This window comes from Castor canadensis, chromosome 8, assembly GCF_047511655.1.
Source record: "Castor canadensis chromosome 8, mCasCan1.hap1v2, whole genome shotgun sequence".
Lineage (NCBI taxonomy): Eukaryota > Metazoa > Chordata > Mammalia > Rodentia > Castoridae > Castor > Castor canadensis.
This window is the reverse complement of record NC_133393.1, coordinates 105929337-105953520: the sequence shown is the minus strand read 5'-3', so window position 1 is coordinate 105953520 and position 24184 is coordinate 105929337. Positions and strand designations below refer to the sequence as shown.

Genomic DNA, 24184 nt, shown 5'->3' with positions numbered 1-24184 from the left:
AAGTTCCAAGAGCTTAGAGACTGTGTCTGCAGCATTCTTCATTGGATCTCTGGAGCCTACCACAGTGCCTGACACATAGAAAATATCTGATAAGTAGTTGTCAAACTAATTGATAAGGGAATTAATGATATCTCGATTAAAAGGGATGAAGATTAAAAACCCTGATCTTTCTATCCATCATATATTGATCCCATCTGGTAAAACAGTAGATCTAGTTACAGAAATCAGAACAAATGAAAACACATACTGTACTCCACATGGTCTTTTTTTTTTTTTTTTTTGGCAGGGAAAGGTTTGAACTCAGGGCCTCATGCTTGGTAAGCATGTGCTCTACAGTTTGAGCTACCCACCCCCACAGCCTTCCATTCAGTCTTGTATTGTAGAAATGTTTTTGTGTAATACACATCAAAGCCATGCCTTCCATTAGTGACTCTACCCACTTAGCATTTTGCAGAAGGACAGGACATGCAGAGAGGAATTTCCAGAGTAAGGAATTTTCATTGCTTTGGCTCTATGACAATCTTTGGTGCTACCCACCTTTCCCCTCTGGCCCCCAAAACATGCACATGGAGTTTAGTACACCATTTTATAGAGCACACAAAGTCCTTACCCACATTCAGGATTGTGTTTGGGGGCTTTTCTGCTTATTTTGGTATTTAATGCATAGTAAAGGCCTCTGATAAACTCTATGTTCCCACAAGGCACAGAGTCACCACTGGGCTTCAAGAGGAAGAAAGGAAGGAAGGAAAGACAGAAGTTCAAAAAACATCGATGCCCTTCTTGTACCCATAAGGGATTAAGCAAGTCAGCTAATTAGGACTTGTGATGAACTTGAAAGCTAACGTACAGCATGAGGTTGGTGAAATAATCCTTTCAGCCCCTCTTACTCAAGGCCTTGCAAGAGCAGCTGGCTGATTAGCTGCCTAGCTTTTCATTTATTTCTGGGGAATGAGAGAAGGTCTGTTGTACATTTAAATCCTTGCTGGCCTGTGGCGAGGAACTGGGTAGGCTAACCCATTGCATCAAGCCTTGGTAATTCATATAAATACGATCTACCTAATGATTGATTTATCCTCAGAGAATTTTTGAGACCCAGACCATTTTTTTTTCTACCTCTTTCTCCCACTAATATTCTTGGTAAATACAAATAGAGTGGTTTTATAAACACTCTTTTAATAAACCCCAGAAATGGAGCCAAGACTAGCATCCGCAATCCAGCTTTCGGGAACAGGCCCCCTTTCCCCTCAGATCATTATTCCTTGTGAAAATACCACATTCAGTTAAACAGACTTGCTGGTGTGGTCAAATAAAATGGTAAAACTCAAAATAAAAAACCTTTTGTAGTAGGAATGAATGAAGTAAAATTATTCTCTTGCCAGCTCAAATACATCTAAACATCTCGGGAGTTCCATGACCTTCAAAATAAAGATGAATTTGTGAAGATTAGCAGTGACAGCCAGGGGAAGTAGAGAAGGATAGCAGAACCCAGCAGAGCTTTTAATGAGGAAAAAAGAATTCAACCATTGAGAAGGCAGGGGCCCCAAATGCTGTATATAACAACTGAACAGAATGTAAGCTTCCCATATCCTGCTCCAACCACTGTGCCCCCACTTTTGGAAAGGTCAAATTTCTCTAACCAAATGAAAATCTTATGTGATTCATATTTAATACTTATTTTTAATTATGAAAGAAAACATATAAAAGCTAACATGTACATATATAGCAATAAACTATATTTAACAAAATACTGTATTACTGCTCAAGTGTGAGGCACTAGGCTTAGTACTTCACATAAGTTAAATTAGTCCATCCTCATCAAAAGGATGCAGTTATTATCCCCAGTTTTTGGTTGAAGAAGCTGAGTCACAGAGAGGTTAAGTGACTTCCCAAAGTTCTACACCTGGTATTTTAATACTAAATTGTCAAAATCTAGACTCTATGCTTCCAATCTTTGAGAGAGGTAGAAGTAGAAGTTGAAGTTCAAATTCCTTATGTATCTGTTGGAACTGGGGTACCCCGGGGGCTGAGGGAAGTATCAGCTGTACAAGCCAGGGGTTGAAAACACCGACCCTATATGTGCTATCAAGTTGGACCCGAGATCCTGCCATAGCCAGGTACTAGGAAATTCTGTCTTGATGAAACACTAGGAAAACATTGCCCACCAGGTCAGGGATATGGCACTAAAGAGGAGGAAAGATGTCATCTGCAAGAAATAGAAACTCCAAGACTACTCTGTCCAGGAGTGGGTTCCAACTCACACTACCTATATGACAGGAGAATGAGAAATTAATGTAAAAACTGGTGCACAAGCAAACTTTGTACCTCCTACAGAGATGCCTCATGGGAGACCACACCCCCTAGAATGAGATCAGAAGCCCATAAGGAAAGAAACACCCATGAAAGGAAGTGAGCAAAGCATATTAGACGCAACTGAGCAACCCAAAACAGGTTCTGGCTAAGTGTTTCTTAAAGGACTCAAGAAAGAAATGGGCAAAAATAATTATCTTGGGGAAAAAGGATTTTTAAAAGAGGCAAATATAGATTCCTGTTATAAGAAATATAGTCATTAAACTTTTAAACTTTACTATAGAAATAAAACTACAAAGTAGAACTGAGGAGAGAATTAGTTAGAGGTAAATATGAGAAAGTCACTCAGAACACCATGAAAGAGATGGGGCTTATAAAACAGAAGATAAAAGGACCGGGAGATATAACAAGAAGCCCATACATGGGTGAAAAAGGTATTATTTGAAGAAAGAAATGGAAATGTTTTCAAATTTAAGGAAAATTATGACTCTTTAGATTGAAAAATAGCATGGAATCCAAATATGATAATCAAACTTATTCCTAACTACATATCATTGAAACAGAATTGCATGACAAGAAAGACTCAAGTACCAGAGAGAAAAGACAGGTTGTCTTTCAAGACTTGGTGGTGAGATTATATTTTCTGTCTGACTTCTCATAACAACAATGGGTTCCAGAAGACAATGGAGTAATATCTTCTCTGAACTGGTAGGATACAACTATTATTTGAACCTTCTGTAACCTGCTAAGATTTCATTCTTAAATGAGATAAAAATAAAGACATTTTCAGGCTTCCAAAAACTAATGTTTCCTACTAAGACCTTCATGGAATTACCAAAGGATATACTTTAGCCAGAACAAAATTTAGCCCAAAAGGGAAGAGTGAGGTACAAGAGTCATTGTCATCAAAAAAGTAAATAAAAACCATTGGGAAATCAGATAAGCATGGACAGTGGAAATTTTACATCCTGTCACTAATAATATAAAAGAAGGAGGGTCATTTTGAAATTAAGCGGTTCAAAGACATTTGTATAATTCAGAAGAACAAAAGACATTGACAAACTTCAGACTTTGAAAGTTATGTCACAAACACAACAATATAAACTATGCTAATTGAGAAAGACAGCATTTCTAGTGTGTTAACCAGTCATTCCTGAATCACTTGAGATGTTTTTAAAAACACAGATCTCCATACATCCATGATGGTTCTTATTCAGTATATCTGGACTTTTAAGCTCAGTCCTCCTTCCAGCTAATTCTGCTGAGCATGCATAGTTGTAACTGACTAGCTCAGTGGGACACATTCTCTGGGTTCCTGCCTTTTAGCTGTCCATGATAGAGTGACAAGCTGTGAGCCAGACCCATTGGAAAACCAGTGTTTCATAAGGAGAAGCTCCCTGGGCAACTGTCCTGGGATTGTAATGAGAAAAGTCTCTTTATTCTCCCTGGCATGTAATGTTTATCCAGGTGATTGGTTTGAGGAGGTAATTTAGTAGATCCTGATAATCGGAAACAAATTATTTTGAAGTGACGATTTAAATTGGGTATTGGCAGAAATGGAATATTTAGGCATAATGAGTTTAATTGAGTATCAGGAAGTGTTTTTCACAATGATGTAATAACTGTTGGCATTCTGTATGTAATAGAGGGAGGCTTAAAGTGCTGAAGTGGTTGAACAGTGCTGCTTATGAGAAAATGCTTTTAAAAAAATATGTAAAAGTTATTAGCTCCCCCTTTAGCCTGGTGAAAAGCAAAAGTCATTGCTTAAAAGTCCAATAAAAATACAGCTTGGTTTTGACTAAAATTAAATGTCACCAGATCCTTGAGGATAGGTTCCATGATCTGTTTATGAAGAATATTAATCACTGCAGCCCACCTTCTGCCAAGTTAGCAAGAGATGCTGACGTAGGAAGAGCCAAAGTCTACGTAAATGCAAAACCAGTATTTTTCCAATACCAATATGCTGAACTTGGGGCATTTTTTTTTAAAGTCTAATGGTATGCCCTCTCCCTTTATTTGAAGACCTTGGGATATGGAACAGTTGAAATTTGGAAACCATGACCTTTATACAATTGAGCATACCCAGGGTTGTGTTAGAGAAGAATGATCACTTGGTTCTTCCCACTAGAAGCAGCCCCAAAATAGCAAACCCTGTCAACTCAATCACACCATATTGCTATCACAATGAGTTTCTTCATTATTAGACTGTGGATGCCTCAAGAGCAGAAACCTCCTCTTACCAATCAGGGAATCTCCAGGTTGAGCCTCGTGCCTGGAACCCAAGAGATTTTTTTGTATTTAAGTGAGTGAATGAAGTCCCTGAGATCAATATGCTTGTCAGCATCTCCAAAGACATCATTTTTCCCCTCTTAAATAGCTCTCTACACCATGTAACCTGGGCTACTTTAAGACTTAGTTCATATAGATTCGTACTTCCTAATAAATAGCCATTTTAAACTATTTTACATTTAAATTAATTAAAATCAGATAAAATTTCAGTTCCTTGGTCATGTTAGCCACAGTTTAAGAGCTCTATAGTCACATACAGTTAGTGGCTACTGTATCGAATAGCACAGTCATTTCCATCATTATAGAAAGTGCTACTGGGAGGGTTAGTACAGAACCTCAGCTGGGAGCCCTGGAGCTCTATAGCCATTCTGACTCTATTAGTTATAAACTGCGTGGCTAGGAAAACGACTCAACTTCACATGTGCATGCTGTCCATTCTCTCTGAAGCACTCTTTACTCCTGTAGTAGCCTTGCTAGTTCCTTTTCATCTTTTAGGTATTGGCTCAATCACAGTACCCCCAGCTAGGTCCAGTTGAGTGATTCCTTGTTAAAGGTGATAGCTTATGCATCTTACATAATTACTTGATCAAGATCTGTCTCTCAGACCAAACTGTTAGCTCCAGGGGATAGGAACATGTCCTGTTTTGTCCAGTATTGCACCCTACTGCATAGCAAAGTGAGTGATTCATAGTAGTTGTTGCAATATTTATTAAATAAGCCAATAAATGAACCATCAATTTCAGTGTCTTTACAAAGCCATTGCAAGTGGGTGGTGCTCGGTTGGACTGATGCTCAGCTGTGGCACACAGGTAAGGACACATCTGTTGTTAAAAACCATCATCTTTTTGATTGCTAGCAATGTTTATTACCTTCTCTTTTCTCCTGTGCTAAATATTTTCAACACTACCCCTGGTGATTCATCAAAATCTTTAAGACTTTCAGGGTGACTAGACTGCCAACTGAACATTCATAAACTAGGAGAACGTAGCAGTTCATCTGAGCTTACGGGTACCGTGAACCTTTATATGTAGTGGCCATTACTTGATCCATCAAGTCAAAAACTTGACACTGAACCCTTGGACATTTTCTGGATAGCAACTATCTCCAGGATTTAACATTGGGTCCAACTCTCAGGATAATATATAGAAAGTTAGAAAGCTTGTATATCAACATTCCAATACTCTAGCCACATTTCTCTCTAGTGTCCCAGGGGTTTGCAACTGTCTAGGCAATTTTGTGCAGCATCCCAGGCCTATTGCTACAGTGGAAACTGGAGGAAATGGGGGTAGTTCCGGCTGAGGGTCCCCTGAAGTATTCAGGTCTGCACATACCACAACCACTGAGCACAGGCAAACCAAAACAGCAACAGAAAGGACCGCCCACTTGGGCTCCTGTGAGCCTTCACGTCTGAGTTCATGTGGCTCTCACTCAGAAACGGAAGTGGAAAACCAAATAAAGTCAACTCCACGGAGGTCCTGGGGACTTAACACTGAGCAGCCACACGAATACCAGAGTGATGCATCATGATTCATGTTATTACAATAAATGCCTAAGAAAGTAATAAGGGTTTGGCACTTAGTATAAAGCACTGGCAAGACAGCTCAAAGTTTTCTGCCCGTTGTAAAGTGTAGCCTGGGACATTTTCTCTCATTGAGTAGCATGCATTAGCAATGTTATCTATGGTGGTAAAGGAGTTAGTTACCCATAGAGCTTCATTAAGTGATGTCAAGATTTTTTTTTTTCCCATGTTCTTTTCTTTTCTGGGGGAGTCTTTAGAAAAGACTTTAAGCTGGTTTTCTCAATATGTCTATATCAGCCCAATATTAGAAGATGAAACACATACCTATAGGATTACCAATTCAGAAATCACCTTTCCCAAAGCTATTCACTTTGAGAAAGAAGTGCTGAAAAGTTAAACAAGTATCCTCTTGATTTAATACTGTTCATATTTACAGAATAGAATCTGCAAAGTACAGAAACAAGTTAAGACAAAGAGCATTCCTATGGAGCTAACATTTAGGGGATAATGAATGAGATAAAAACAACCCAACTTGTCCTGTAGGCCTCCCAAAGTATGGGGAAAGGTGTGACACTTTACCAGGAAAAGGGTTTTCTCACTTAGAAAAACAAAATAAGCTTGTATCTCCTTGATGGCTCACCCAGCTGGTGGTGTCTCAGCAAACCCATCCACTCTGGCCAACATTAGGTTGGATACATGACTGCTGGCAAATGAGATGCATGGTGATCTGTGTTACTCATTAAGGCAGCAGAAATAGATAGGGAAGTTGTAGGCCATGTATCTTGTACAAAGAAGGAATTCCTCCCTGGTGCACAGCCAAATGGTGCAAATTCTTGGTTTAGGGTCAAAGAGTTGGAAGGGATCTTGGGAAGAATCAGCTCTCTCTGCTCTGCTGCTCAGTGTAAGTGTTACATAGACAGTATCTCCCGCAGTTTTCTGGGTCTGCAGTCTCCAACAACATGAATCAGAGGAGAAACCAAGGGAATATGAGCATGCAGAACATGTAGGACAATGGCTCTGCTCCCTGAAATGGAAAGCCTTCTACCATCTCTCTCCAGCCTCCCCAAGGTCCTCATTGTCTCATCTATGTCTAGGTCTTTGCACACATGGTTCTTGCATTTGGGACCCTCTCTACCCCTTACTCCTCACCACCTTGGTCTGGTTTACTCCTACTTGACCTTGAAGATCATCCCTTCTGTCAATAAAAAAAGCCTTTCCTGACTTGGCAAAAATTAGATACTCCTCTGGCTCCTCCCACTTGGGCAGTCAACCACCCAGTTTGCCTGGGAAGCTGGAGCCTCCTGAGATGTGGGTATTTTAGTGCTAAACTCAGGATAGTCCCAGGCAAATCAGAGCAATCATCCTACCTGTGACTCTCCCTGTAGTTACCTTCTCCTGACTTGCTATCTTTTGTTGCCACTACCAGCTTACTGGTAAAACTGTAAACTTGAGTTTCTAGGGGGCGTGGACGGGACCATTCATCTCTGTAATCCTGCTGTGCACCTAGCACAGGTCTAGTATATAATCAAAACCATAAGTGCAATAGGTCCTCAGTACTGAATGAACGAATGAATGAATGAGTGTAAATTTGGCATCCATTTCCAAAGGGAACTTTCATTCCTACTTACAGCCTCCACAGTCTCCATTTATTTATTAGTGGTTGTGGTACTGGAGTTTGAACTCAGGGCCTTGCACTTGCTAGGCAAGCACTCCACCTCTAGAAATACACCCCCAATCCTTTTTGCTTTTAATGTTTTGGGCTTTTTTTTTCCAGGTATGGTCTCATGCTTTTGCCTGGGCTGGCCTCAGAATGCAATCCTCTCCATTCCCCAGTAGCTGAAATTACAAGTGTGAACCACTATGCCCAGCTGAGAATCGTGAGAATTGCTGTGGTACCTCCCCAGCCAGCATCCACAGCAGCTAAGGTATGCTTCACAGAGGTTCCTGCATACAGAGTTATGTTCTCTTCTTTTTTGCCTCCAGCCACCATTTCCCCTTAATTACTGGTATAAAGAGACAAGAACTTAAGAACCAGTTTTGTTATTGTTATTTCTTTGGTTACCATTAATTGAGAGCTTATGTGTCAAGGGCTATGCTAGCCTCTGTCACTGACTTTATACTCAAATATCCCTACTGCCCTATTTTCCAGATGAGACCCTGTTTTCTCAAAGCTGTTAAATGACTTGTCTGTCCATGTGCCCACAGTTGCATACAGGTGACTCAGGGCTAGACTCTTAGATGGAAGCTCAATTCCAGAGCCTGTAGTAACCATTACCCTAGACTGCCAGGTGCTCCAAGCAGTGTTGTGGGGCATCAGTGTAAGGAGGACTTCATGTGAAGTCTGCAGCACTGACAAAAGGAACACACAGAGCCTGTTTCTCTGTCCCTTGCCCATCACCCACTATATTGGGCCTTACTCCTTTGGGACAAAAGAAAGCACGGAGCAGAAAAGTATCTCTGAATTTCAGGGAAGCCTGGCCGAGGGGAATGAATAACTGATAAAACAGGAAGGCTCTCCACCCTTTTATGAGATAAATGAGAAATTAAGATTAAGCCAGGGTAGGACTCCTGACCAAGGTAACACAGCCAGACAGTGGCAAAGCCAGGCCTGGTGCCCTAATCCTCTGACTTCCTGTGTATGTTTTCTCCTGGCCTCTCCCCCCATGCTATGACTATAAAAAACACACAAGGCTCTCTTTACCACATTCCTCAGGTTTTAAAGCCGCTGCTCCTGCAGTCCTCCCTCCCCATTTTAATACTTTTTTCTTTCTTTTTAGCATTTGAGGAAGAAAGTGTTATGGTTAACAGCATTTGAATTCCACAATGTCACTGTAACATGTAATAAATACCTTTTATTATTTATTACCAAAATTCTAGAAGGCCCTAGAAGACTAAAGGCTATTCTATTCTTTCTGATACAACTCTAACAAGTTTCCTCCAGCCCTCGGGTGGGGGTGGATGACACAGCTGGGATCAGATTTAATCTTCTCAATACCACAGGCCATGTCTCCATGATTTTGTTAGAATTATTTGTCAGTGAAAGATTTGGTTTAGCTCGATCTTTGCAGTCTTGAGAATGGCAGGTTCTCAGAAACACCTATCCATGCCCCACCTCCCAGCCTCCTCCCTTCTGAACCAGCTGAATAAGCTAAAGGAGAAACTGGACCAAGGGTCTGGGTCACCCCAGAGTCCACAATAATCGGAAAACTTGGTCCCAGGGTAAGGACTGGAGAAAGCTTGGCACACTCAAAGTTAGTTGGGCAAACTAACTTTGAGTATACCTTTAGTACTCTTTTTTTTCACTCTAGCTTAAAAGACCCTAAGAATGCAAGACCTCCACACTCTATCCCCATAGCGCTCTAAACCTGCAACCCAGGAATTTTGCTTGCACTAAAAAGTCATCTTCTAAGAGGACCTATGAACTTAAAACAAATGCTGTTTAATTTGCCATTCATTAGGGTGTATCTGGATTGATTTATTGCACCCTTCTGACCCCAAGTCTTTGGAACAGCATTCCTTCACGATTAAATAGGGAAAGGATTCAAGCAGGACTTCCAGGGATAAGCATAGAAGGCTACAACGATACTGCAAATTGCCATGTATCGGGTAACCCAAAGGAAACACCCGACCCAATTCAGCATTGAATGCATGTGAACCAGACAAGAGAGCTTGTAAGTTTTTTGACCTAGGTTTCCTGAGACTTTCCTAAGGGATGTGGCCAGCACAGGCCACTCTTATCCACGTTGTGGGCTTTTTGAGTACTTCCACATTCAGGATATGCTGAGAATGCTAACCACATACACTTGATCACAGAAATTGCAATCCCTTTTGATCCTGAGGAAGTCAGCTCTTCCTGCTAACTACTCAACAGCAGCAGGAGAAAGAGCGCAAGAGAGTGAGAGCTAGACACAGACACAGAGAGGAAAAGAAAGAGAGAGAGCAGAGGGAGGTAAGGATTTGCACCAAGGAGAAAATAAATTTCTTGTGGCAGCTCAATAGGCCAGTGATAATCAGAAAATGACAAAAATGTAAAGTCCTAAGAAGAGTGAGACTGCAACAATTATCCTTTAGAAATGAGATCAACCTTCTCTCTTGTGAGTGGCACAGGTATAATTACAGCAATTACAAGAAAAGACTCTCTCTCTCTCTCTCTCTCTCTCTCTCTCTCTCTCTCTCTTTCTCTCTCTCGTAATGTGTAAACAAAATTCAGGGACTTGTCCAACCTCAGAGAATCAGTACCTAGTTTAATTTTATCTACCATGGTGAATCTCCTTGTTTGACTTGGCATCCAGGAAAACTTCAAGGGCCTTTGTGGTTGTGGTTTGGGTTAAATACACACATTGACTTGGGATTAGTGGGGGAAGAAGGGGAGTCAGGGAGGAAGAGGTGCTTGACTGACTGCCCAGCTCCCTACCAGCCAGTTAGTCCCAACCTGCCCAGCTATAGCCCTGGGCTGGAGGGAGAGGGATTAGGGCTGAGGGTACCCTGTACTCCTGTGCTTCCTGAAAGGCCTTGAATAGTGGATCCCCTTTGGAATAACTATAATTGGATTTACCTCTCCTTCATGCATTCTTCTCCCAGGTTCCTTTCCTCCACCCCAAAGTGGCATGTGTTGGGTATATAACAAGCTTCATAATTCTATTTGGTTTTCCCATTGAAGCCCAGTGGATACAGAAGTGAAGAAGAATCTGGGGCACCAGCTGAGGTCAGGAAGTTGCTCATATTCTGTGGTTTGGGGGCCACTAGGAAGCCCTTTTTAGAACCAGTTTTCCTATCCAGTGGCTGACATTCCACCATCTGCAAGTGGCCGGTCTCCCTAAGGATTGCTTAGGATTTATTAATGCAGTTAAATAAACGAATCCCTGGCTATTCACCACAGAAGTAGGCTACATGGAATTGCTGCTATGAAAAACAACTTGATTGCAAATCAAGGACTACAAATTCTCTAGAGGATGATTTTCTCCCTTAAGAATTTGCTGCATGCTTCATAGACCAGCTGTAAGTCAGACAGTCTTACACAGAGCCTTTGAACACAGTAGTAACCCATCCAGCTATTTCTTCATGATGTCTTAACAGACAGAGACTTAATTTTATTGATAGAAATTCATTTCTTGAGTTTAAGAACTGCCCTTTGGAAATTTAAATGCTTTGCTTCCCTATTTCGGTATGAATACAAAGTGAGATCTTTTCACAAGATGAAGTTGATAGGGGAAATGACCTGGCTAGGTTGGGAGGTCAGAGCCCTCATACCAGCTCTGGGGCTATGTGTAGGCTTTCTTACTATCTTGTACAACTAGGCCAAAACCTCCTTGCTGCTGCAGGCTGCCTTGCATATTAAATCTCTACAGGAACCCCTCCCAGCTCCACCCTACCTTCCCAAATCCCACCAGAAGTTTTCTTGATAATCTCAAAGAGGCTTGATCTGGTCAAGAGAGCTGGAGTCAGCAGGCAAAAATTTTCTGACCAGCTTTCTGCATTGAGTTGAGAGCCAACTCAACATAGCACACCAGAAGTTTCAGGGAGGGAGTTTGTAAAAGCCTTTGTCTCCACATGGGGGCTATTTATCAATGCTATGAAAAGCCTGGGCTTCCCCAGAAGCTCAGATGAGAAACAAGAGGCTCAGAAGAAATTGGGTATCACTCACTATCAGGGAATTATGTTTATTTGGTGGGATTTTTCCTCCATCCCATTCTTGAATGCTTAAGTGGCACTGTGACCAATCAGCTCATTCTGGCCCTCTTCACAGCTGTTGTCAGTCTTCAGAGATGATTCAGTAGAGCAGTGAGTGGGATAGGAAAGTTGAAGATTATGGATTCCAGATGCTCCCAAGTGCCCCACCTCAAGCTCTCATTCTATTCCTTCTTTCTGAGAGGGCATTAGCCCCAAATTTTTCTACCATTCAAGTCTTTTTTGCTTCATAATTTTTGTTTCATTTTCTCTGTTATCATTAAATTAAGAAAACAAATTTAAAAAAAAAAAGTACCACTGAGCTACATCCCCAGTCTTTGACACAGGGCCTCGATACGTAGTTTGGGTCTCAAACTTGTGATTCTCCTGCTTTCTGCTTCCGATGTGCTGGGATTATAGGTGTAAGTCATCATGCGTGACTCAATTGAGAAGTCAACATCTTTGGTTACTCGGTGGTGTTCCCTACTCAATCTTCCTAGCTCTTGACCTTGGAAATATCCTTAAATCTCTTCGCATTGGTAAATGATGATAATGGTACAAATTCCCTGTTGATTTGTTGTGGAATCAAATTAAGAATATTAAGGGAATAATACATAAAAATTATTAAACAAGTAAGACTTGATGTAGGGTAGCTACTAGATTTAATATTAACATATATTATCCAATGTATTTTGTTGATTTGTTTCTTCTGAAAATGACACGTTAGTGTGGGGGTGTCATAATTAAGCTTGTGCTATGTCATTCGCAAGTAAATGGATGGAACTGGAGAACATCATCTTAAGAGAAGTTAGCCAGGCTCCAAAGGCCAAAAATCGAATGTTCTCCCTCACATGCGGACTTTAGATCTAGGGCAAATGCAGTAATGTTATTGGACTTGGGCCACACGCTAAGGGGAAAACACATACAGGAGGAATAGAGAAAGGTAGGAAACCCAAAACTTGAAGTGTCCACTGTGGAGGAGCTAATATAGTAATCTTAAACTGAGAGAGGCCACTATGGGAAGGTGACCAGGAAGTAGTGAAGAGGTCAGGTGGAGATGAACCAATTCGGGTTGTAACACACTTGTGCATGGAAGCAATGCTGGGAATCTCTCTGTATAGCTAGCCTTATCTCAAACTAGCAAAAAACACTATGTCTTTCTTATTATTGCTTATGTCTTCTCTTCAACAAAATTGGAGAAGAGGGCAGAACAGTTTTGCCTGGAAGCGAGGGGGGTTGGGAGGAGAGGGAGGAGGCAGGGGGCAGGGGGGAGAGATGGTCCAAACAATGTCTGCACACATGAATAAATGAATAAAATAAAATCCATACAATTTTAAAAATTGTCCTTGTGCTAAAAAGACCATCTTTTTCCTTAAAGGTTACTTTGTAGATTTGCCTTGATTTATGTCAGGCACAGCCTTGGGAATTACAGGCTGAGTCATTCATTTACACTACTAGCTGACTGTTGGCATTTGCTCTGTACAAAGCCTCTGTGAATGTATCACAAGAAACTGCTCCTTTAAACAGGGGACAGAGCTGACAGAGGAGAGCATATTTCTTACAGTCTTCCATCAAAAGTTAGGAAGAAAAAGAGGTGGTAATACTAGAAGAAAAGCAACAAAACTGCAGAAGAGACTCAGAAACCCAAGTGGAGTGAAAAGGACCTTGAGTAGTGACTTTAGGAGAACCTGGGGTCTTAGACACCATTTGCACAAGTGTTGTGCCTGGTGGACCCTGAGAATGACTGGTGAGCACTCCTTGCCCAGGAAAGAGCCTGGTTGGAAGGCATCCACCTTCTAATTTGCTCTGAGGTCTGGTGCAGAGCTGAGGTTGATGACCTCTGGAGCGCGCCACAAGCTTTTGGCATTAAGCCAACCTGCACTTCATCAGGCAGAGAAATCCTTAATGCAAAGTGATGGGACAAAGCTAGTTAGTGTCAGGATTTTGCCAGATCTTTCTATTTTGAAGGTCAGATTTGAGCCAGGACCAGAAAGAAAGAGTTGCCACTGGGTGAAGCTAGAAAACGGGAGCAATGGTATGGAGAGGCTTTCTTAGTTCCACCACCTAGTCATCGTGGGATAGGGAGCCTCTTAGAGCCCCTATTCTGGTGACAAAGCTAGAGAAAAAATCCTTAGCATCCAGTAAAAGCATGACCATTCCAAATGGTTCATGATGATTTTTCTAGGAAAGTAATATATAATCAAAATAACACGAGAGAGTCAATGGGAAAATGCATAAGTACACAGGCTTCTCTTCCTCTCTAATAGTCTATAATGTCATATCTCATCACAAAGAAGAAAATAGAAAGAAAAATGTATCTCTAGAGAGTTTAACAACATCTCAAGCCTATGTAACACATTAGTGTAAACACTAATGTTTACATTGTATATCCAAAGTACCATATTGGGAAATTGCTTTTTTGCAAGGTTTTATTCAACTGCTTGGTGGGAAAATGGTTCCAAAATGATTAGGAAAAAAAAAAATTCTGTAGTTCTTCAAAGTTTCCTTATGATTCCCACTCCCTATCTCCTAATAAGTTTGTAGGGTGGGTTGAATGAATGACGCTTACCCTTTATGGGAAAACAGGGTCAGGAACGACCTTGGGGCTCTGGGGACGTCTATGTCAGACTGAGCATTATGAGGTTCTGAACCCTCTGAAGGTGACTGGCCACTTACTTGGGGGGCATTCATGAGGAAAAAGCCTCTTGATGTTGGCCAGAACACATTGCCTGGAGAGAACTGGCCAAAGTTCTGGGCATACAAACCTTCCCAGTGAACATCTCAATGCAGCAGTGTGGGTTAAGAGAAGGAGCACTGGGGGCCTTGGCAGGGTTTAAATTCTGCCTTCCCCACACATTAGTTTCATTTATCCTGGAAGTTAGTGAGCCTCAGTTTCTTCATATGTACAATGGAGATAATGATGCCTACCATTAATAAGTAGAATAAGTAAATATAAATCACTTATCACAGTGGCTCACCCATAGTGCCCCATAAATGTTGTTTCATTACTATTTGTACTTGCTTGGGTTGCCATAACAAAGTACTATAGAATGAGTGGCTTAACCAACAGAGAATTATTTTCTTTCAGAAGTCACAGCTCAAGGTTTTGGCTAATTAAATTTTTAGTGAAGTCTCTCCTTCTGGCTAACAGATAGCCATTTTCCTAGCTATGTCCTCAAAGGGACTTTCCTTTGGGCATGTGTGGGGAAAAAGGAAGAAAAAGCAAGACAGTGTGTGTGTGAGAAAGTTCTTTAGTGACTCTTTTTATAAGGACACTAATCCTATTGGGTCAGGGCCCCACCCTTATGACTTTGTTTAATCTTAATTACTTCCTGAAAGTCCTCATCTCTGAATATAGACACACTGGAGACTAGGGAGGGCATCAACATATGAATTTTGGAAGGACACAAACATTTAGTCCATATTATTATTATTATTTTCACTATTAAGATTAGCATTATTCTTTTTTATGTTTTTTTTCTTGGCAGAACTGGGGTTTGAGGATGATGCTCTCAGGTGACACTAACCCACGAGGGGTGCCTCCACCAGCACTCCAGTCACTTCTGCTGCCTAACAAATCACCCCAAAATTTAGCAGTTTAAGAATTATTTTATTCCTAACTCTCAAAGTTCAAGGCTCGGCTGAATGGTTCTCACACAGGTTCTCTCGTATACTTGCTATTTGATGGCTACTAGGCTAAAGTCTTTTTTTTTTTTTTGTGGTACTGGGGTTTGAACTCAAGGCGTATACCTTGAGCCACTCCACCAGCCCTTTTATAGTGTGAAGGGTATGAAGTGTTTTTTCAAGATAGGGTCTCGCAAACTATTTGCCCAGGCTGGCTTAGAACCATGATCTTCCTGATCTCTGCCTCCTGAGTAGCTAGGATTTCAGGTGTGAGCCACCGGGGCCCAGCTTAGGCTAAAGTCTTTACAAAAGCATTCTCAAACATTAAGTCTAGAATTAATGCTGGCTAATGGCTTGGACCTCAGCCATGGACATCAGCTGAGCACCTACACATGGCCTCTTTTTGTGGCCAAGCCTTCCTGGCAGCATAGGGACTGGGTTTCAAAAGAGAACATCCCTGGAGGACCAGGTAGAAATTGTGTATCCTTGTACAACAATCAAGATATTAATCCGGGTTGTTTAAACAAATGGAAACAGAGTGAAGAGAAATTCATCTTAAGCTATTCCTGGGCTACTTTCACTGGTGGCCTCCTGGTCAGGATGAATCAGTTCTCTTGTGTCTTGACAAGAATTGGTATGATTACAAAGCCCTCATCCTACAAAGAATATCCTGCACCTCGATGCAAATATGACCCTGACTCAAATGGGGATCCTGATTGAATGGGAAATGAAAGATGTTCAGAGAGAAAAAGAGAGAGAGAGAGAAGCAACAAGATGGAAGGAAGAAAACACAAGTGGCCAGGCACTAGTAGCTCATGTCTGTAATCCTAGCTACTCAGGAAGCAGAGATCAGGAGGATCAGAGTTGGAAGCCAACCCAGGCAAATGGTCCACAAGACCGTATCTTGAAAATACTCGATACAAATAAGGGCTGGTAGAGAGTACCTGCCTAGAAGTATACCTGCCTAAGTTCAAACCCATACCATGAAAAAAAAATAAGTGGACTGGAGACTTACCCATCATAGCCATTCCAGAAGAAAGAAGATCCAAAAGCCACACAGTCACTAATAAGGGCCTGTGTCCTGAAAGTCTTAACCCAACAGGTCTTACCCTGAGTTCGCCTCACATTGTCCCAGTAGAGTTGCCAAAAATATCATACTGGCTGGCAAGATCCATGGCATGGAAACAATAGAACCCAAACCAAGCTCTATGTTCAGAACGAGTCAGGCAAGTCTACTTTATTGGGAATGCCTCATAGCATGATGACTGAATTCCAAGTGACAGCATTCCACAAGGACCAAGAAGAAGCTGTATCACCTTTTATGACCTAGCCTCAAAATCCACATACAGTAACTTCCACCACATGCTACTGGTCAGCCAGATTTAAGGGGAAGATACAGAAACCTCCTTGATGGGAACAATCAAATAAATGTGTAGACATTTAAAAACACCACAGCTAAGCAGAGAAAATCCTTAAGATGTCCTATGATGACTATAACCAAATGAGTAACTTTTATATGCTGTAATTGGTAGAACAAAGCCAAAACACACTCCTGGAACAGGGGGATACAGGTTTAAATGGGTTTCATCTGTTGCCAAAAATTCTGGCAGACTGGGATGGGGAGACTCCCTGGACTGGGAATCAGGGTATTTTCATTCTAATTGTTTAAAAGCTTACATTTGGCTCAAGCAAGTTACAGCTACAAGACTCAGTTTCTTCATTTCTATGACAAAAATAATAATTCAGTCTGCTTTGTGTGGTTCATGGATATTTATAAGAAAGCAATGAGATTAAAAAATGCTAAAGGACATTGAAAATGATAATCTTTAATTAATATAAGGAATCCTAAGTGCTGTGGGAATTTTATTCTTAGTCTTGCTAGGCCTTGATTTTCTTATCTGATAGTGATATATTTGAATAGATTAGTTTCTCAAACTTGGCAGCCTAAGAACAAATTTTAAGGGGAAGAAAATTCTCATAACCTCTTCAAGATATATCTGTGTACCCTTAAGGCGGTACAGTCCCTAACTTGACAAATACTGGTCTTTAGGAACTAAGGTCACACTATACGCAATGTTTTCCAATTGTGAATCATTAGTGTAAATGAGGGGATTTTTTTTATAGCCAGTAAAATATATTTTAGATTATGATCAGTATGAAAACCACAAAATTAAAAAGAATGACTATAGAGCTCTGCAACCCTACCAAATATAGCTGTGAACCTGGCCAGGCAGTATTTGAAGTGCTGTCCACTTCTTTGTGTAACTCTATGGTTTTGTGGAGTGCTTCATAGAGCTGGCTCTTCTGTTGAGCCACAGGCTTCTGAAGAGAAAGGATGTGTCTTAGACCTCTTTGAATCTTTCAAGGAATTTTGCATGTAGGTTGTGATTTTATGAATGAAAGGGCATATAAATGGAAGGTGCCATTGTAAACATTCAGTAGGGCAATGTATGCACACTTGAATCCCTCTTTCTCCAGAGCTAGTACCTAACATTTACCCACACTCCCGTGCTCACTCCCATCAGTGAAGAATGCCAGAAGTCTTCATCACACAGACCTGACTCTGAATATACATAATTATCAGGTATAATTACTCAATGACTGATAGATCTTTGCTTCCAATAACCCAAACTTATTGGAAAAAGAATTCAAAACACGAAATCCTGCTCTTGACCTTCAGATCCTGCATCCTCTCATTTTGGCTCTGCTTGTTTTAAGCCCCATCTGAGCTCACTGCTTCGCCTCTGTTGTTCCTTCCATCTGGAAGACAGGTCCCCCTGCTCTCTGCTTGGATAGCACTTACCTATCCACCAGGTCTGTTTCAATGTCTCTTTCTTGGCACTTGAGCCCCTCAATCTAAGTTGAGCCCTTGGTATGTTCCCTCTTAGATCCCCTATATCTTTCACTTGAAAGTACTTATTATATTAGTCTGGGAAGTTTGTTCAATATCTTTCTTTCCCCCTAGACTATAATCTGCACCAGGGCAGGAACTACGTCTATTTTGCCCATGAGAGTCTCGCTAACACCTAGTTAGAACCTGGCATACAACAGGCACCTGAGTGAGCACATGCATGAAACAAGCATAGAGAGATCACTTTTAAAGTGCAGCACTGTGTTAGCCACAGGAATTGGTAAACTTCTCAGTCTTTTGAAGGAAAAAAAATCTTCCCTGAGACCTGGATTTCTCTTTTGAAAGCAACAGGCCAGCCCCTGCTACCTGTCAAATATGGATGCAGAAGCCAGATCGACTAAAACCAGACCTACTCCAGGGCGCTGTTTCACACCATTTCCAGTAGGATATGAATCAGACAAGATACCATCAACCAAGCACTCAGTCAGGAAACGAAACCTTGGTGAACTTCCCAAGATGAGCTGCCTTACATGGGCCATGATCCAACCACATTGACAGCATCTACTATAATGGGGAACACACTTAAACCCCACAAAATATGCTTTGGATCCAGGCAGCAGGCAGCCATAGGGAGTGTGGAAATTCCCTTCAAGCTTCTGAAGCAACTCAAAGCTATAAACTAAAGAGGGACTTCAAAACTCCAAACAGAAATTCCACTTTCCTTTTCCTCCATCCCAATCTTTCCATTCCAAATGTGAGTCGTGCCATTTCTTGAATGTGGGATTGTTAAGGTAGTTCCAAAGACTTGCCACTGTTTTTCTTTGGTTAAAGAAAGAAATGAAAACCCAACTTGGCAAACATGCTCTCTTTTCATTTGGTCTGTAAATAATCAATATCCCAGTCTGTGGTTATCAGCTCTGGTTCACATATACGCTGAGGTATAGCTCCTTTATTTTATAGCTGCTGGCATTCTTCTCTGGAGACCCAACCCCTCTCTCTGACTCAAGTTCAAAGATGGGCCTATTTTGTAGTCAGGCTTTGGAGGTCCTTCCTTATGAGATTACTTTAGGAAGGGCTTACCTTAGGAACCAACCTACCACCTCCCCTCCACTTGTCTGCCCTGAAGCCACTTCTAAATAGTCAAAACCACAAATTCAAGGATATTGAACTTTTAAAATTCATTATGGCTCCATTGATCAGTAGCTATGGACTTAAGGGGAAGTTACTTTCTCTCAAAGCCTCAATTTCTTCATCTGTACAATGGAAATAATCATTCTGTATACTTCATAGGCTGTCGTAAGATTTTACCAAGATACTACAGGTAAGGAGTTTAGCACACTGCCCTCACATGGGTGGTAGCGTAAAGATAACCACAAATTCTTTGCTATCTTTCGGAGGTGGAATCTGATCCTCTCCCTTTGAATATGGGCTAATCTTGTAACTTGTTTGGTATATAGATGTAGTGGAAATCATATTCTGATACTTCCAAGATTAGGTCACAGGAAACATTCCAGCTTTTGTCCAGTCAACTGGAGCACTTTTTCTGAGTAAACCAGCTGCCATGTGAGAGGTCCAACTTCCTTAAGAACATCATGGTGGGGGCACCTGGGGCAGAGGTTGTTTGCCTCATGGTATCTGGGAAGCAGAGAGCATAATAAGGAGCCAGGACCAGGATTCACCCTTTAAAGACACACTCCAGTGACCTACTTCCTCTAAGCAGCCTCCACTTTCCACAGTTCCATCACTTCCTAATATCCAATAGTCTATTCAAATTTTAAATCCATTAATGAATCAACCTGTCAATGAGGGCAGATTCCTCATGATCAAGTACTTCCCAAAAGCCCCACCTCTGAATACTCTTTCATCAGGGACCAAGCCTTCAAGACATGAGGCTCTTTGAAGGACACTTCATATCTAAACCATAACAGGAGAAAGTTGAGACACAAAGTTCTAGATATTGAGCACCTCCTCTGCAACTCAGGTGTGGTAAAACCTAGGAAGGAATCTGTTTCTGAAGCACTCATCTCCGTGGACTCTTAGAGCTAAGGTAGCAGCCCAGTAAACATTTCTGGTCCTTTTGCTGAGCTGGGCAGATTGTATAATGCTTACTTGGGACTTCAGCATTCTTGTGTCTTACCATCTTTGAGATAGAGACTGGAGTGATTGACTTTTTTTTTTTTCCTAACAGCTACTTATTCATGCACTGTTCATGTGCCAGTGAGGAGAGTCCCTTTCAAATCACACTAGAAGACTCCACTATGTCTATTCCCATTACTGTGGCTAAAAAGTAGGCATGTTAGTTTAGATATGTCTACTCTTTTGAGATTGCCTTCAGACGTCAACTATGAGCCTCAAAGAAAGCCAGTCTCATTATAAACAAATGACACCACCTTCTTGACTCCAGAGAATTTGACAGTTTTGTCACTATCTTCCTTCTGAGTCTCCTTTAGGTCTTGTTGGCTTTTTTAGTGATTAAATTTTTTACAAAAGCTTTCTTCTTTGCCTCTGTTCCATATTTTTAATTTTTTAAAATTTTTTAATTAACTTAAATAAGTTGAACAGGGGGGTTTCATTGTGACATTTGCATATGTAATTATAATGTCTCTAAATTAGATTCCCACCCCTTTATCATAATCCTTCAATCCTCCCCTTAGAACAATTTCAGCAGGTTTCATTGTTCAATTTTCATACATGCATACAAAGTACATCAACCATATTTGCCCTCCTTAATCTTCTCCATTTACCCTCCTTCTTCCCACTGGCACCTCCCCTGGACAGGAACAGTTTTATTTTCCTGTCCTTCATTTTTTTGTTTGTTTGTTTCTTTTTGGTGGTACGGGGTTTGAACTCAGGGCCTCATGCTTGCTGAGCAGACACTCTACCATTTGAACCTCTCCACCAGCCCCTTGTCCTTCATTTTATTCAGTGTATATTGATTGTTCAAAGGGGTTTTGCATTGGTATTTCACACATGTATATATCTTGCATTAATCAAATTAACCCTCTCTATTACTTACTCTTTCTCTATCACCCTACACCCCTTGTTATTCAACAGCTTTCACTGCAGAAGCTGCCAGTTAGCTCAAAGACTAGGCAGAGGTTGCTCCAATCTCACATTTGCTACAATCTATTGGTCAAAGCAACCACAGATCAGCCCAGATATTAGCAGATGGACGATATGGACTTCATTTCTTTCTTTCTTTCTTTCTTTCTTTTTCTTTTTGTTTTTTTTTTTTTTGGTATGTATTGATGAGGTACAATGTGGTAATTCAATATGTATACAAATACATAATGACCAAATCTCAAATCGGGGAAATTAGCATTCCCTTGTCCGTAAACATTTGTCACTCCTTTGCTTTGAGAACCTTTCTATGCCTCTTTTCTAGTCTTTTATAAAAATATCATAAATTGTTGGGAACTACAGTATACAGACTCACTTCCTACTGGGGGCGTAAGAAGAGCATGGAGGGAAGGAGGGAATTGGTGCTTGTCTTCTTTGAAGACAAGCTGTAAGTCTCCAGACCATGTTTTCTAGATTCAGTGGGGCTCCCGTGAATGGGTTAGAATGGGCTCCAAACAAAGCATTATGAAGAAGAATACATAAATAAAATAAGCCCAATTTTTAAAAAAATCTCATCCTTACTCTCCCCTTTCTCCAACCCATTGTGGCCCTACACTCACCAGACAGACACCTGGAGGCAGAATTCAAGCAAAGCAGCTGTGGGGTAATGGGCTTATGTCATTGCTTTATCCTTTGACTATTCCCTCAGGCTGGTATGGCTGGGACAATTACCTGATACATATAAGTAAGAATTCAGGCTCAAAGGACAAAGATTTACCATCATCAGGACAATTCAAAAAAATGTGCTGTAGGTTTGAAGACAACTTCCAGAGAGACACGCATTCTCAGAATGTTTTCAGTAATGGCAAAATCACTGGACTAAGCGGCTGACCTCCTCCCAGGGGATCGTGCTCATTTGGATGTATGTGCTGAGGACTGTTAAAATTCCAACTCATTACCTAATAGTTGCACCTTATGCACTTGGATACCTCTAAAAATGCTTCCAGCCCTTCCATTTCAGTCATAACAACCAACTGACAGTCTCCTATACCTTTGAGGGGCTTTAAGAGAATGTTGCTATAGCAAAGTTAAAAATGAAAAGGAAAACTTCAACAAGGAAGTACCGCTATTGATAATCCTCCCTATTCATTTCCTTTGAAGTAATCTGAGACCATGAGGAATGAATTCTTCCCAGCTTTGGGGTCAGTGCTCAAATCTTCATTCATTCTTTTCCCTTTTAATTTGTACATTCCATCAGGGAATAAGATAATCCAACCTTAAGAACAATTCCAGAGCCCAAGCCAACAGTGTCTTGGAGGCAATGTCAACCAATGTTCACTGATTACTAACACTTGTTCTTCAGGCTCTAACTCAAGCATCCCTTTCACTATAAGCTTCCTCTAATCCTTCTTTCCCTGTGGTGGAGTCAAATCATTCCCTCAACCTCATGCTCTCTTTGCTCTCCCATTACAGCATTTGACTCTTTATTTCCCCTATATTTAATTCTTCTTTCGTACTAACTTTTCAGCAGCTTGATATTAGAGATCTTATTGCATCCATGCTTCTACCCCTGTACCTCGCCTGGTATGAAAAGACAAGATTTTGTATACAAATAACTAGAATTCAGGGCAGGGTAGAATATGGTTTAGAATATGGTGGTGGCATACATCTGTAAAATACCAACTACTGGGGAGGTAGAGGTAGGAGGATCACAGTTTGTGGTTTTCCTGGGCAAAAGTGAGAGATCTTATCTAGAACATAAACTAAAGCTAAAAGGGCTGGTGGCCTGGCTTAAGTGGTAGAGCACTTGCCAAGCAAATGGCAGGCCCTGAGTTAAGACCCCAGCACCATCAAAACAAAATAAAACCTTATTTATTGACCACCTTCTGCAAACCACATACACCTAGGTTTTAATTAAGAACTTCAATGTTTCCTGAAAACCCTGCCAACTAAATTTTAAAAATTGTTAAATGCAGAAGTGTTTTTATCAATATTAAAGGAAAAAATGTGTTCCACTCCTAAGATACCAAATAAGAAAATATCATTCATTCTTTTCTCTTTTAATTTGTACATTCCATCAGGGAATAATACAGACTTACTTCCTACTGGGGGTATAAAAAGTACCAGTTGAAAAATGAAAAAAAATATTTATAACTATGCACTCTCACGTTCATTGCAGCATTATTCACAATAACCAAGGAATGGAGACAACTTAAGTGTCCATCAACAGATAAATGGATAAAGAAAACATGGAATAATATTTAAACAAGGTTAAATGATTTACCATTATCATTTAAGCTTTAAAAAAAAGGAAATAGTGTCACCTGCAACAGTGTGGATGAACCATTTTGTCAAATGAAATAAGGCAGGCAGAGAAAAACAAATACTGCCTGATCTCTCTTATATGTGGAATCTAAGGTTGAAATCATAGACATAGAGGATAGAATGGTGGTTACCAGGGGCTGGAGGAAATAGTAGGGGAGATGTTGGTGAAAGAATACAAAATTTCAGTTAGGTGTTAAGAATAATATCAAGGTACCTACCATATAATATGGAAACTGTAGGTAATACCAATGCATTGTATTCTTGAAAACAGATTCCAAATGTTCTGTCCACACAAAATGGTCAGCATCTGAGGTGTTACATATGTTAATTAATTCAATTTAGCCATTCCATAATGTATTTATATGTCTAACATCAATTGTCTATTGTTATATTGTAGATAAATATATGCAATTTATATTAATTAAGATGAATTTTTAAATGTGTAAGTAATAAAATTTCAAAAGAAATAAATGCAAACTTATACAAAGATTATATTATAGTTAGTGGTGTAAGGGAATCATTCTTCAAGTAATGCATTCTTT

At 40.6% G+C, this 24184-nt stretch overlaps 1 long non-coding RNA gene across 2 annotated transcripts in view; it reads right to left on the bottom strand.

Annotated features, from left to right (window-relative positions):
- Positions 1-24184, bottom strand: part of LOC141425790 (uncharacterized) — a 50625-nt gene that overhangs the window by 3974 nt on the left and 22467 nt on the right. The window contains exons 4-5 of one of the 2 annotated variants that reach the window (XR_012450893.1): positions 23861-23949; positions 1-68 (exon numbers count right to left, since the gene is read on the bottom strand). This is a non-coding gene — a long non-coding RNA (uncharacterized lncRNA). Of the gene's footprint in view, positions 23950-24184 lie in introns of both variants that reach the window. The other variant, XR_012450892.1, reaches the window with a different exon arrangement.